Here is a 13,654-nt window from a genome sequence, read left to right as displayed (position 1 = left end):
TCCCGCCGGCAGCGGAACCTCCGCTCCCCGCCCGGCCACGGCCACCGAGGGGGGACAAGGGTCCCAAACAGGACGCGCCACCCCCAGACCCCCCCCGTGTCCCCCCGAATTTTGTAAATCGCTCTGCCGGGTTTGTCACCGCGCGTGTGTCCCGGGTGACATCGGCTCTGTCCCCACATCCAGCCCCATCCCGGCTCCAGAGCTCGGGGTTATCCCGGGATTCTCCTCCCCGCAGTCGTTCCCATTCCCAAAGGGGGATCCTGGATCCGGGAAGCAGAGCCGGGGGGCCCCGGGAGTGGGATCTGATATGGGGATCCCAGATTTGGGGTCAGAGCTGGGAGATCCCGAGGGTGGGAGCAGAGCCAGGGGATCCCAGATTTGGGATCCAGATTTGGGATCAGAGCTGGGAGATCCCAAGCGTGGGAGCAGAGCCGGGGGATCCCAGATTTGGGATCCAGATTTGGGATCAGAACTGTGAGACCCCAAGGGAAGGAGGCACACAAAGGGTCTGTCCTGTCATTCCCAAAAATCTCCACAATGGGAAGAATCCATCCGTGGGAGCCTCAGAAGCACGGGCAGAACATTGGGATTGTTCCCATAACTGAGATATTTGGGATCACCGAGTTGAGGTAGTTGGGAGTGGTGGGATAATTGGGATGGTTGAGATAATTGGGATCATTTGGAGCATTGGGGTCACTTTGGAGATTGTTGGGATCACTGAGATAATTTGGATTGTTTAAATTATTAGGATTGCTGAGATAATTGGGGTCGCTGGGATCACTGACAACACTGGGATCGGTGAGACCGTTTGGGACGTTGGGAAAATTGGGATAATTTGGATCACTGAGATTGTTGGGATCATTTGGGGTCACTGAAATCATTGGGGATTTGGGATCATTGAGGGCTGGGAACATTCTGTTTGTTGGGATCACCAGGACCACCAGGATCACCGGGATCATTGGGGGTTTGGGATCATTGAGGGTTGGGATAATTTTGGTTGTTGGGATCACCAGGATCATTGGGATCATTGGGGTTTTGGGATCATTGAGGGCTGGGATCATTTTGTTTGTTGGGATGACCGGGACCATTGGGATCATTGGGATCAAGCCCCTGGGACCATTGGGGATTTGGGATCATTGAAGGCTGGGATTATTTTGTTTGTTGGGATCATTGTGATCAAGCCCCTGGGATCATTGGGATCATTGGGAGTTTGGGATCATTGAGACCTGGGATAATTTTGTTTGTTGGGATCACCGGGACCATTGGGATCATTGGGATCGAGCCCCTGGGATCACTGGGATCAAGGTCAGGAAGGCCCTGGCCGGGAATGTGGTGGCCTGGAGCAGGACGTGCCAGCTGTGACCACGGGGGTGGCACCGGTGGGGGACACTGAGGAGGGGACAAAGTGTCACCTCCGGAGCCAGGGCACCTCCAAGCCCCTAAAGGGACCGGCGGGGGATGTCGGAGCGGCATTTCAGATCATCCTGGGGCTCTACTGGGATTTTTGGGGGTCCAGCCCCCCCAGCCCTGCCTGGCACCGCTGCCCCGGAGCCGGGGAAGGTTCTGGAGCGGGGGGACAGGGACAAGGGCGGGGGCTCCGCCCGTGTTTGCGTCCCTGGCGCCCCGACAGGGATGAGGTAGCGCTTTCCGGGAATTGAGGCCCGGCCCATGGAAATGCGGCGGGGACAGGAAACGCGGGATGGGGACGGAGAACCGCGGCTGGAAGCGAGGCCGGAGCCCAGCCCGGACCCACAGCAGTGGGGACAGCGATGTCCCCGACCAGGACATGGGGGTGGCATCACGTCCCCAACCGGGGAGCTGGGGACGGGGACGCGGGCAGCCCCTCCCCTGCTGCCCGGTTTGCTCCCAGTTTGCTCCTTCCCAGCTTTTCTGGGGGCAAACTGGGCATTCCTGGGGCGGGACCTGCAGCGGGCTGAGGGGAATCTTCATCATCATTGTCATCATCACCTTCATCATCATCATCATCTTCACCATCATCATCGTCGTCATCCTCGCCATCAGCTTCACGCCCACCCCGGGTGTCCCGCACGGAGCTGGCGGATCGGGGCGGATAAACCGGGATGAGGGACATTGTCCCCACCCCACCGAGGTGACCCCAAGGCCGAGGGGACCCTGCGGGGAGGGGCTGCAGCCCCCCACACCCCCCATCCCGTACCCCGGAGCTGCGGGAGCAGGGCTGGATCCCTGCAAGGGGAAGGGCTGGATCCCTGGAAGGGGAAGGGCTGGATCGCTTCCTTCCCCCGCCCCGCCAAGGGCACGGCGCCCGCGGGGACGCGGTGCCAGCGCGGGGAGGGGGGGACGCGGTGCCACCCGAATTCCCAAATTCCCAAATAATTCCCGGCGGCCATCCCATCCCAAAGCTGGCACTGCCACACGCCCCGGGTCCCTCCGCTGTCCCCTCCCCACCCCGGAGCTGTCCCCATGCGGGGATTTGGGGATTTTGGGGTTGGAAAGCCCCGGGAGCCCCCGGAAAGCCCCGACCGAGCTCGGGGGCACCCGCGGGCACCCGCGCCGGCCTCAGTTTCCCTTCAGCGCACGGGAGTGCTGCACACGCGGGGCCTTGCACACCCGAGAGGAGCTGCGGGCTCTGAACAGCCCCGTGCACACCCGGGTGAACACACGGGCGCTCCTGAACACACACACGGACACAGACAGACACACACAGACACACAGACAGACAAACACAGACACACACACACAGACACACAGACACAGACACACACACACACACACAGACACACAGACACACAGACACAGGCACACACACACACAGACACACAGACACACAGACACAGACACACACACAGACACACAGACAGACACACACAGACACACACACGTGCTGTTGGCAGCCTTGCATACGCACACACAGGTTCTTGCACACACGTGTGGTCTTGCACAAACAGCCCCCATGACCTCGTGCACACACACACACACATGTGCTCACATACCCATGTGCACACACATACGTGCACGCACACACACACATGCACACATCCCATGTGCACACACACCTGTTCACACACACGTTCACACACAGAAACACGCATACCCGTGTTCACACATGCATACACATGTGCACACGCACACACACATGTGCACACACCCCATGTGCACACACGCACATGTGCACACACACCCGTTCACACACAGGTGCACACACACACACCCATTCACACACACTCCATGTGTGCACACACACACATTCACACATTCTGTGTGCACACACGTGCAAACATGCACACACACGCATGCACATACTGCGCACACACGTGCCTGCACACACACGCCCTGCACACGCACCCATTCACACACACGTGTGCACACACACATGCACACACACATGCGTACACACACACGCACAAATACACACACATTCACACACACACACATGCACACCTATTCACACACTCCATGTGCACACACACACACAAATACACACACACACAGTCACACACACGTGCACACCCATTCACACTCTCCACGCACACACACCCCGTTTGTGCACAAACACACTGTGCACATGCACGTGTTCACATGAACACCGTGAGCACACACGTGTACACGCACACGCTCACACATGTACACCCCATGTGCCCACACAATGTGCACTCACGCTCACACACGTGGACACCACAGCCATGTGCACACACACACACACACACACACACATGTGCACACCCAAACACACCCACGGGCACACACACCTCCACCCTTCCCCTCATGATGCATCTCCTGTCCCTTCCCCAGGTGTCCCTGGCCGTCCCATGGTGTCCCCCAGCCCCTCCTGTCCCTGTGTCCCCTCTCGGGGTGTCCCTGGCCATGCCCTGGTGTCCCCCAGCCCCTCCTGTCCCTGTGTCCCCTCTCGGGGTGTCCCCCAGCCCCTGCTGAGGAAGAGGAGGGTGAGGAGGAGGCAGCTGCAAACCATTACCGAGGGGCGGGGGCTGCTCCGGGGGTCCCGCCGGGCTCCCCCCGCTCCGGAGGCTCCGGGTCAGGCCGAGTTCTCCGGGAAAGGAAAACAAACCGAGAGGGGCACGGCACGGGGGGGCTGCGGCGGCGCTGCCTCTCTGGGGTCCCCAAAGGGGGGAGTTGGGGTCCCAGGGCCCCCTCGCCACGCCCAGCTGTGTCTCTGCAGTGACAGTCACCAGCCTGAGTCACCAAAGCCACCCCGGGGACACTTCCCTCCAGCAGGAGCCGGGATTTGGGAATGGAGGAGCCAGGATGGCTTGGAATGGGGGGCTCGGTAATGCAGCTGCCTCCTCCCCGCCCTCCTCTTCCTCAGGAGGGGCTGGGGGACACCAGAGAGGGGACACAGGGACAGGAGGGGCTGGGGGACACCAGGGCATGGCCAGGGGCACCCCTGGGACCCTTCCCTCCAGCAGGAGCCGGGATTTGGGAATGGAGGAGCCAGGATGGCTTGGAATGGGGGCTGCAGCCTGGATTTTGATTTCCCACAGGGATCTTTGTCACCTCTTGTGGGGGGTTAAATCCAGAAATTCCTGTCCTGGAGATGAGGGAGGGAAAAGTGACTCCCGCCCTGTCCGGGATCTGTCCCCATTGTGCCACTGTGGCATTGCCACCCCACGGCAGCATTCCCGTTGTCCCTCATATCCCACTCCCCACAATCCCGAGCATTCCCTGTCCCCCTGCTTCTCCCAGCCTCTGGAGCACCCCAGACTCGGGGATCCCTCCTGGCTGGACGAGGCCAGAGGGATTTGGGGGGCTGGGAATTCCCCAGGATCTCTCAGCCCCCCTCAGCTCTGGCCACTCCTTGGGGAGGAAAATGGAGGATTTGGGATGAAAAGAGCTCTTCCCATTCTCCCGCATCCCTGCAGCAGGAAAAGGGGGGGCTCCCGCCCCCTCCAGCTGCCAGGGCTGATGGTTCAGGCCCTGAAAAGCGTGAAAAGTGCAAAAACGAGGAGCAAAATGCAAAACGGTGTCGCAAAGCGGGAACACGGACTGGGAACACGGATCAGCCTCCGCAATTCCCGAGTTCCCGGCAGTGCTGGAAGTGAGAGCGGTGTTGGGGACATCGATGTGACAGCGGCCATCCCTGGGTGATGTTAAACACATCCTGCACTTTGGGATCCTCATCCCTATCCCAGGAATGTTCAGGAGGGGGTGGAGCATCCTGGACCCCCCCCCAGCAGCCAAAGATTCCCAAAGTTTTAACTCCGAGCGCTGGACAGGGGTTTGGGAGGGAGAAATGTCCCCACGTCCCACTCGGTGACAGCCCTGGGGTGTCCCCCTGGAGCTGGGCACCCCTCAGGGCACCCCAGGATGGGGGAGGATGCCTCAAACATTCCCAGCCAAGCCGCTTTCCCCCATCTCCCCCGCCGGGAGCGCCGGGAGCTCCAAGCCGCGGTTTTCCTGCCAGGAGCTTTGGCAGGAATGGCCTTTTCCTGCCAAGCTGGGATGCTTCCAACCCAAAGCTGCTGTTGTTGTTCCTCACCAAACCTCCCACGGATGGGAAAAGCCGTTTCTCATCCCACACTCCATCCCTCGGCCTCTGGAATTGCTGCGCTGGGATCTCCTTGCACCGGGGGGTTCGTCCCAAAAATCCCGAGCAGCTCCCGGGGATCCAGGGGGTGGGGAAAAGGGACAGAGCCACAAGACTGGGGGGAAATGAGTCCTTGGGTCTGTGGGATGATTTTCCATCAGGAAAATCCCATCCCAGCAGCACCACAGGTGGGAATGAGGGGGGATTCTGGTGGTGCCAGGCAGCTCCAGAGGCTGGGAATGGCCCCCTTGGAGCTGAGTTGGGAGCTGAGGGTTTGATCCCTCATTTGATCCCTCAGGATTGGGGCCAGGATGGAGCAAGGGCAGCTCTGCATCCCTGTGCCCCAGCATTCCATGGGCTGAGGTGTTGGAGTTCTGGATGCTGAGAGTTCCAGGCTTTCTGTGCTGACAGGCTCTGACACAGCCACAAGCCTGGGGGGAAATGACTCCTTGGGTCTGCGGGATGATTTTCCACCAGGAAAATCCCATCCCAGCAGCCCCTCAGGTGGGGATTTTGGTGGTGCCAGGCAGCTCCAGAGGCTGGGAATGGCCCCCTTGGAGCTGAGTTGGGAGCCGAGGGTTTGATCCCTCATGATTGGGGCCAGGATGGAACCAGGGCAGCTCTGCATCCGTGTGCTCCAGCAATCCATGGGCTGAGGTGTTGGAGTTCTGGATGCTGAGAGTTCCAGGCTTTCCGTGCTGCCAGGCTCTGACCCCCCAGGAGAGCACTGCATTGACCTGAGGGCATGGAGAAGCTTCCAGAATGGAATGATGGAACTGGGATTGTGGGCGTGGAGTTGATCAGAAATGTGTGATATTGCGGGGTTGGAAACTTAGAGTTTAAGGGTTTAGAATATAGAGATATATGTGGAGCAAGATGGAGGTTTTGGGGTGGAGGCTGGTCCTTCCTTCTCCTTCTCCTTCTCCTTCTCCTTCTCCTTCTCCTTCTCCTTCTCCTTCTCCTTCTCCTTCTCCTTCTCCTTCTCCTTCTCCTTCTCCTTCTCCTTCTCCTTCTCCTTCTCCTTCTCCTCCTTCTTCTCCTCCTCCTTCTCCACCTTCTTCTCCATGGGTTGGGTGGTATTTTGTAATTGGATAAAAAAGTTCACATTGAGGACTTTGAGTGATTTGTTATTGGGTTAAAAATGAAAATAATTTAGGTGTCACTTCTTAACAGGATAGTTTAAGCCTTAAAAACTTTGTCATGAGAGATAATTGGCCATTTTGTGCCTGGCCGGGGAAATGCTGCAGAACTCGCGGCTGCGAGACTTTGTAACATTGATAAAAAATAAAAAACATCTGAGCCTGAATGGCTTGAGTGCCTTCAATCCCACCCTCAACAGAGGTGGAAAAAAGAAGCCAGAAACCAGCACTGTGGGATGCTGGAGTGGTTGGGATCTCCCCATTCCAGATCCAGGTCCCATCCCAGAGCTGGGAAAAGCCAAATCCTGCCTGTGAGGGTGGAGCGAGGCCACATCCCACCCCAGGCCCTGGAGCAAAACATTCCCAAGTGCCTTTGTCACCTGACAGGGAGCCTGGAGGGCGTTTGGAGCTCCTGGAATGCTCCTCGGGATGCCCTTGGAGCAGCCCTGCTGCTGTGGGGTGGTCCCTGATGGAGCCACACCAGGAAGGATGGAGCATTGTCCCCAGGGAATATCGTGGTTCCGGGGGTGAGAAGATGGAGCATCATTCCAAACCAGGATGGGAATGTTGGTTGTAGCTCCAGGAGTGGGAGGATGGATCATCATCCCAAGGGAGGTTGGGAATGTCTGGGTCTGGAAAGTTGGAACATCATCCCAACAAGTACAGGGACATCGAGGCTCCAGGTTTGGGAGGCTGGAGCAGCAACCTGAGGGAGGTGGGAATTTTGTGGTTCCAGGGGCAGGAAGATGGAACATCATCCTGAGGAAGGATGGAGCTGTCCTGGATCCAGGTCTGGGATTACGGAACATCATCCCAAGCCAGGATGGAGATGTCACGGTTCTGGGTCTGGGATAATGGAACATCATTCCAAGTCACGATGGGGCCATTGTGGGTCTGGGTGTGGGAGGATGGAGAATCATCCCAAGGAAGTACAGGGACATCCTGGCTCCAGGTTTGGGAGGCTGGAGCATCATTCCAAGGGAGATGAGAATGTTGTAGCTCCAGGGGTGGGAGGATGGATCATCATCCCAGGGAGGCTGGGAATGTCATGGCTCTGGGTCTGGAAAGCTGGAACATCATCCCAAGGAAGAACAGGGACATCCTGGCTCCAGGTTTGGGAGATTGGAGCAGCAACCTGAGGGAGGTGGGAATTTTGTGATTCCAGGGGCAGGAAGATGGAACATCATCCTGAGGAAGGATGGAGCTGTCCTGGATCCAGGTCTGGGATTATGGAACATCATCCCAAGCCAGGATGGAGCTGTCACGGTTCTGGGTCTGGGACAATGGAACACGATCCCAAGCCGGGATGGGGCCATTGTGGCTCTGGGTATGAGAAGACGGAGCTTCATCCCAAGAAAGAACAGGGACATCCTGGCTCCAGGTTTGGGAGGCTGGAACATCATTCCAAGGGAGATGGGAATGTCATAGCTCCAGGGATGGGAGGATGGAGCATCAGCCTGAGGGAGGATGGGGCTGTCATAATTCCAGGTCTGGGAAGCTGGGATAGCATCCCAAGCCAGGATGAGGACGTTGTCTCTGTGGGTGTGGGAGGATGGGAATGCCATGGCTCCAGGAGGATGGAGCATCATTCCAAGGCAGGACAGGGCTGCCATAATTCCAGTTCTGGGAGGAAGGAGCATCACCCTGAAGGATGTCCTGGATCCAGGTCTGGGAAGTTGGGATATCATCCCAAACCAGGATGGAGCTGTCATGGTTCCAGGTCTGGGAAATCGGAATGTCATCCCAAGCCAGGATGGGGCTGTGACAGCTGGATTTGGGATCCCCTCACGGACAGGGACCTCTGTCCAGGTAGACACCGATCAGGAAAAGCAAACCCTGGGATTCTGGATCTGGAGCGATGCCACCAATCCCCTGCAGCGCCCAGAGCGTCCCTACCTGGCCTGGGCACTGCGGCAGATTTAGGGAATGGGGAATGGGGAATTAGCGCGGCGGGAGCGGGGCCGTGTCATATCCCATTACCTCGGACCGCCATCGCCCCCGGTGTCGCAGGAATAATTCACATCCCGCTCCTCCTCGGGGAGCCCAGCTCGCTCCGGAGCTAATGAGGCGTTTGGGATCAGTGGCTCCAGACAGCTCCATCCCGGCGCTCCCGAAATGTAAAAGTCAGGTTTGTGCATTAGGAATTGATTTTCCACTTGGAAGCTCGCACACGTGGGAATGGACAAGGCTCCGGGATGAGAGGAATCTGACCCAAAATGTTTCCTCGGAGCCGGGCACCAGCTCAGCCTGAAATTCCTGCTGGAATAAGGCCAGGAATTGGGGTGGAAATTGGGGCGGGAGGGTTGTGAATCCCCGGATTTGGAGGGTCCCAAACATCCCCAGAGTGGAAATTGGAGCTGGGACATTGTGAACCCCTGGACTTGAAGGATCCTAAACATCCCCCGGGTGAAATAGGGAGCTGGGACATTGTGATTTCCTGGATTTGAAAGATCCCAAACATCCCCAGGGTGGAAATTAGAGTTGGAGTTTGTGAACCACCCAGATTTTGGGGGCCCCAAACATCCTCAGGGTGGAAATTGGAGCTGGGACATTGTGAATCCCTGGATTTGAAAGATCCCAAACATCCTCAGGGCAGAAAGTGGAACTGGAGGTTGTGAACCACCAAATTTTGGGGGTCCCAAACACCCCCAGAGTGGAAATTGGAGCTGGGACATTGTGAACCCCTGGACTTGAAGGATCCCAAACATCCCCCGGCTGGAATAGGGAGCTGGGGGTTGTAAATCCCTGGATTTGAAAGGTCCCAAACACTCCCAGGGTGGAAAGATGAGCTGGAGGTTGTGAACCCCATAATTTTGGGGGTCCCAAATATCTCCAGGGTGGAAATTGGAGCTCTGGGTTGTGAACCCCTACACTTGAAAAATTCCAAACATCCCCAGGGTGGAAATTAGAGTTGGAGTTTGTGAACACCCAGATTTTGGGGGCCCCAAACACCCCCAGGACACTGGGTTGGACTTGTGCTCCCCCAGATTAGAGGGAGCTCCTTCCCCCATCCCATCCCATGGATCCCATCCCATGGATCCCATCCCATCCCATCCCATCCCATCCCATCCCATCCCATCCCATCCCATCCCATGGATCCCATCCCATCCCATCCCATCCCATCCCATGGATCCCATCCCATGGATCCCATCCCTTCTCATCTCATCCCATGGATCCCATCCCATCCCATGGATCCCATCCCATCCCATGGATCCCAAACCCCCCAGGCTGGGGCTTCCCCCTCCTCTCTTCCCGCACTGTGGGGCTGAGAGTCGCCCCCCAGGCCAGATTTGGGGACATGAGGTGACCCTGGGGGGGCTGGGACAGCCCTGGGATGGGGAGGGGTCACACCAGGGGTTCCCACCCCCATTCCACGGGATCCCACGCTGGATCTGTGGAGCCCAAACTGGGGGGAACTGGGAGGACTGGGAGGGACTGGGGGGAACTGGGGGGAGCAGGAAGAGCCAGGCAGAACTGGGAGGGACTGGGGGGAGCCGGAGGGAATTGGGACGATCTGGGAAAAAACAGGAGAAGCTGGGGGAGCCAGGAAGAGCAGGAGGAGGAGGCAGCAGGGCCGGGGCAAACTGTAATGACTTGGGGGGAATGGGAGAGCTGGGATTAACTGGGAGTACTGGAGTGGGATTGAGGGGGGCTGGGGGGGACCAGAGAGAGCAGGAGGATACGGGGAACTGGGAGGGACTGGGAGAACTGGGAGGGATTGGGGTCAGGGCGAGCTGGGAGGGGAGAGCAGAAACCAGCGCGACCCGGGTGAACTGGGAGTACTGGGAGGGACTGGGGGGAGCTGGAAGAGCCAGGGTGAGATGGGTGAACTGGGAGGACGGGGAGGGCACTGAGGGGATTTGGGGCAGCCAGAGGAGCCGGGAAGGGCTGGGAGAGCCCAGCAGGAGCCGGGAGGAGCCGAGCGGAGCCGGGAGCCTCCCAGCCTCACCGGGGGCCTCATCGCCACCCCCGTGCCAAAGCAAACATTTCCCTGGCGCTGCCTGGAGCCGCGTTCCCAGGCCTGGGTGACCCTTGGCAGGGCGGGGAGGGGACAATTCCATAATTCCATACCTGCCACCCCCCCCGCCCCGCCCCGCTTTGGAACCCCCGCGCATTCCAGCCGGAGGGAATCCAGGTGTGCTCGGGAGTCCCCAACACCTGTGCGGGGCTGAGAAGCCTCAGTGGGGACCTCGGGAATGTCCCAGCAGGCCGGGATTCCCAAGTTTTTCCCTCGGTTTGGAACCCCACCTCGCTTCCCAGTGTCCCCAGCCAAAGAAAACCAGTCTGTGTTGACTCAGGTGCCAGCGCCCGGACGGTGACGCGGGTGTCACCGCGGTGTCCCCGCCGAGCCCGGATTTATTTGGTTTTGTCCTTTTCCTTCAGCTTTTCACGCCAGGAAAGGGAAGGGAGGAATGCGGGAGGGGCTGGAGGGAAATCGGCCCCATCCCACAGCGCTGCCTCCTCTTCCTCCACCCCGTCCCTCCGCGGCCGCTGCTCCGCGTTGGGAAATGAGAACTTGCCTCAAAGTTCTCAGGAAAGGAAAGGAAGGGTTTTCCTGGGAATAGGGAATTTTGCGCTGGATTTGGGGTCCCTGGCGCGGCCCGCACCCGCCGCCACGGGACGAGTGATTTATTCCCACTCTTCCCATCACTGTTTTCCTCTCCCACAGCTGAATTCCCGGTTATCTCTGCGGCGCGCCGCCCATCCCGCATTCCTCCCGGCCATCCCGCATTCCTCCCGGCCGTCCCGCGTTCCTCCCGGGCACGGAATGAGCCGCGGCCCCCTCGGACCGCGCTCCACCCGCCCCGGGAATGAGAGCGGGACACGCGGGGCAATGGGGGCGCTTTGTCCCAGGAAGGGGCTGGTTCCATAAGGATGTTGGTCGCCAGGAAGGTTCTCATTCCCAGGAAAGTGCTGGTCCTCAGGAAGGTTCTCATTCCCAGGAAAATGCTGGAACCAGGAGGGTGTTGGTCCTCAGGAAAGTTCTCATTCCCAGGAAAATCCTGGTCCCATGAGAATGCTGGTCTCAGGAGGATGCTGGTCCCCAGGGAAAGTTCTCATTCCCAGGAAAATGCTGATCCCAGGAGGATGTTGGTCCCCAGGAAAGTTCTCATTCCCATTGAGGTTCCCATTCCCAGGAAAATGCTGGAACCAGGAGGATGATGGTCCCCAGGAAGGTTCTCATTCCCAGGAAAGTTCTCATTCCCAGGTGGATGCTGGTCCCAGCAGGATATTGGTCTCCAGGAAAGTTCTCATTCCCATGAAAATGCTGATCCCAGGAGGGTGTTGGTCCCTAGGGAAAATTTTCATTCCCATTAAGGTTCCCATTCCCAGGTGGATGCTGGTCCCAGCAGGATGTTGGTCTCTGGGAAAGCTCATTCCCTGGAAAATGCTGGTCCCAGGAGGATGTTGGTCCCCAGGAAGGTTCTCATTCCCAGGAAAATGCTCGTCCCAGGAAGATGTTGATCCTCAGGAAGGTTCTCATTCTCAGGAAAGTTCTCATTCTCAGGAAAGTTCTTGTTCCCAGGAAAACCTTCATCTCCAGGAAGGCTCTCATTCCCAGGAGGATCCTGGTCTCCTAGAAGGTTCTCATTCCCAGAAGGATCCCGGTCCCCAGGAAGGTTCTCATTCCCAGAAGGATCCTGGTCCCCAGGAAGGTTCTCATCCCAGAAGGATGTTCATCCCTAGGAATTTGCTCATTCCCAGGAGGATCCTGGTCCCCAGGACAGTGTTGGCCCCCAGGAGGATGCTCATTCCCAGGAGAATTCCCACTCCCGGGAGGAAGCCAATCCCCAGGCTATGGCACAGCCATCCCTCCCTCCCCAGGACACACCCAGAGATTTTTCCATCCCTTTGCAACTTTTCCCTGATATTCCATTAATTTTAGCTTCCCTTTTCCTGCTGGTCCCACCCTGGGCCTGGAAAGAGGAACTGGATGGGGCCCTGCACAGCCTGGGGCTGGAGAGCTCCGGAAGCTCCCGAGCTTCTGTGGAGCTGGGACAACGTGGGCTGGCAACCCTGGCACGGGATGAGGCTCCTGGATGTCCTGGAAAAGGGCGCAGGTATCCCAGGAAAGGGATTGGGATGAGCCTTTCCCTTTCTGGATCCTGCTGGATTCCCACCACAGGAATGCCGGGAGATCCAGGGGAACCACCCGGAGCCGGCAGCACCCAGAGCTCGAGGGAGGGCACCCCCAGCCAGGGGGCACGGCGGGCACGGCGCTGCTGGCACGAAGGGGAAGGGAAGCGGAGGCTGCGGAAGCGGGGGCAGAGAGCGGGGCTGGAGCTGGGTCAGGCTGCCCCAGCCTTTCCTGCCACGGCCCTGGCACGGATCACATGGAGCTGTCCCGGTGCCAGGGGAGTGCGTGGTGCTGCTGGCACAGATCCCATTTCTGAGAGCCCACCAGGACTGACAGAGCTCCCAAGTCCAAATGCCCACCCAGACTGGCAAAACCCCCACACTGGCAACTCACCAGGATTGGCACAAGTCCCATTTCAAAGAGTCCACTGGGATTGGCACAGTTTCCAGATCCAAGAACCCACAGGCCTGGCACAGCTCCCATTCCATGGTCCCACCAGGACTGGGACGGCTCCCATTCCATGGTCCCACCAGGACTGGCACAGCTCCCAGCTCCAAGAGACCAGTGGGATTGGCACAACCTGCACACCGACACCCCACAGGGATTGGCACAGCCAATCAAGAGCCAAGATCCCACCAGGACTGGCACAGGTCCCAGTTCCAAAAGTCACCAGGGACTGGCACAGCTCCTAAATCCAGGAGCCCACCGGGATTGGCACAGCTCCTGTCTCCAAGATGCCATCAGGACTGGCACAGCTCCCAAATCCAAAAGCCCACTGGGACTGGCACAGCTCCCAAATCCAGGATCCACCAGGACTGGCACAGCTCCCAAATCCAAAAGCCCTCCACCACTGGCACAGTTCCCAAATCTGGGATCCCCCAGGCCTGGCACAGCTCCCAAATCCAAGAGCCCACC

Source organism: Agelaius phoeniceus, chromosome 4, assembly GCF_051311805.1.
Source record: "Agelaius phoeniceus isolate bAgePho1 chromosome 4, bAgePho1.hap1, whole genome shotgun sequence".
NCBI classification, from domain to species: domain Eukaryota; kingdom Metazoa; phylum Chordata; class Aves; order Passeriformes; family Icteridae; genus Agelaius; species Agelaius phoeniceus.
Note: the sequence above shows the minus strand (reverse complement) of the source record.